This window comes from Babylonia areolata, chromosome 11 (genome assembly GCF_041734735.1).
Source record: "Babylonia areolata isolate BAREFJ2019XMU chromosome 11, ASM4173473v1, whole genome shotgun sequence".
In the NCBI taxonomy this organism is placed as follows: domain Eukaryota; kingdom Metazoa; phylum Mollusca; class Gastropoda; order Neogastropoda; family Buccinidae; genus Babylonia; species Babylonia areolata.
Window position 1 is genome coordinate 36,751,930 of NC_134886.1, and position 2,500 is coordinate 36,754,429.

The window sequence follows — 2,500 nt, forward strand, 5'->3', positions numbered from 1 at the left end:
AAAAAATAATAATAATAAAATTCTCAAGTTCCCTCTTATTTACACGGCCATGAAATTGGTCCTCAAATTAATGGAGACGTGACGTTCAGCTCCACTCAGTTAGAGGCGACAACGACAAATATTATCATAGAGGTCCATCGTCATCGATGCAGACGGCAGTTGACTTCGGAAATGAGAACGTAGCCTGAAGGCAGACTGCACAACTTGCAACCGCGCTTACTGTGCGGCAGGAAATAGCGAATGAGGGATCTCTGTCTCCTCTCTTTGTGAGATTGATTGATGCTTCTGGTCGAAGTCCCGTAGATGCATATTCTCAAACATCGAAACTCCTTTGTAGACACGATTCTAAGAATGAGGTAAAGGGTCAATGCTTATTTGTAACTAATCTGGGTTGTTGGGTTTCGGGGGTGGTGGGGTGGGGGTTGTTTTTGTTTTTTGTTTGTTTGGGGGTTTCTTGCTTCTTTGTGTGTTTGTTTGTTTGTTTGTTTGTTTGTTTGTTTGTTTTTGCCTTTAAAAAATGCAGCCTATTATTTGTATTTGTATAAGTATTTCTTTTTATCAAACAGATTTCTCTGTGTGAAATTCGAGCTGCTCTCCCCAGGGAGAGCGCGTCGCTATACTACAGCGCCACCCATTTTGTTTTGTATTTTTTCATGCGTGCAGTTTTAATTGTTTGTGCAGGTTTATTGTTCTTCAGAATTTTGCCAGGAACATCCCTTTTGTTGCCGTGCGGTAAGTGCATGCTGCACACGGGACCTCGGTTTATCGTCTCATCCGAATTACTAGCGTCCAGACCACCACTCAAGGTGTAGTGGAGGGGAAGAAAATATCGGCGGCAGAGCCGTGATTCGAACCAGCGCGCTCAGATTTTCTCGCTTCCAAGGCGGACGCGTTACCTCTAGGCTATCACTCCACATAAACAGAAACACTTAACACAGGCAGAGGACGGAGGAGAAATCAGTCTTGGTAGTGCCTGCTACAAGCAAACAAAAATAATGTGGCGCCATACCGTGGCGGCACTGTGGCCATGCCGCTCTTACTTTCAGCAGAACAGCTCCGGAATTGAACAATTCGCAACAGGAACGAGAGCGTGATAATCATCAGGACAGTGCAGAGCACAGACAATACCCAGTGACAGAGAGAGAGAGAGAGAGAGAGAGAGAGAGAGAGAGAGAGAGACGCAGCAAACACACATAAACATTCAGTTAGCGCGGGGATCTAGTAGTGACATTTCTTCCTAGGAAGCGAGAGAACCTGAGCCCACGATGTCTAATCCTACACTCCCCAGTACCCCTACCCCCCCCCCCCTCCCCCACATGACCTTGAGTGGTGGTCTGGACGCTAGTCATTCTGATGAAACGATAAACCGAGATAACTCTCATGTGTAGTAATATGCACTTGCGCACGTGGAAGAACCCTGCGGCAACAGAAATGTTGTCCTTGGCAAAACAAAAGTGTACAGAAAAAATCCATTGTGATAGTCGGAAAACAGAAACATTTGCAGGCAGACAAAAGAGTTGCGCTGTACTGTGGTGCTGTAGCGCTTTCCCCCGGGAGAGCTGCCCGAAGTTCACTGACAGAAATATGTTGTGAAAAGAGTAATGCAATACAATACAATACAAAGGAATGCAGTGGAATATAGTGGAAATCAGTGGAATACAGAATACAATACAATACAATATTCTTGTTCTCGTCGACACCGTGTCAAAACTGAACTGCTGAGAAAAAAACAAAACAACAACAACAAAAAAACAAGTTCTCTCTCTCTTACCTGCTCCTGTGTGCGGAGACAAAGGAGCCCTGACAAACGAAGCCCGTTCCCCCTCCCCCCTCCACCCCCCCTCCCCCCCCCCCCCCCTGCCCCCCCACACACACCACTTCCTCGGAACTCCCCAAGCCCTTTCCTTTTTGCTCCAGTCACCCGTGTTTCACTTCCTGTATGTCTGAGACGAGAATTTACAACTGAACCGTAGCTACACACACACACACACACACACACACATCGCGCGCGTACACGCACGCAGTTTATTTTGTTTACAAGTAAATTTTGTTCAAGGTTCGCGTTCCTTTGTATATAGACCGTGGATCTATGGATTTTTTTTTTTTTTTTTTCGTCTAAAATCACAACAAAATTATGTGGATAGACTGATTAAGCGGATTAAGCTGAAGAACACACACACACACACACACACACACACACACACACACACACACACACACACACACACACACACACACACACACATTCCCTCCCCCCCCGTCTCCCCTCCTCCCCACCCCCTCCCCACACACACTCACTGTTGGTGGCTTCGATGATTCTAATTAACTCTCTCTGTTTCTCTGGTTGTCTGTATACTTACTTTCCTCGTTTGCCTGTCTGTTTGTCTGTCTGTATCTGCATCTATATATGTTTCTCTCACTCAATCACTTGCTCTCGCTCTGTGTGTGTGTGTGTGTGTGTGTGTGTGTGTGTGTGTGTGTGTGTGTGTGTGTGTGTGTG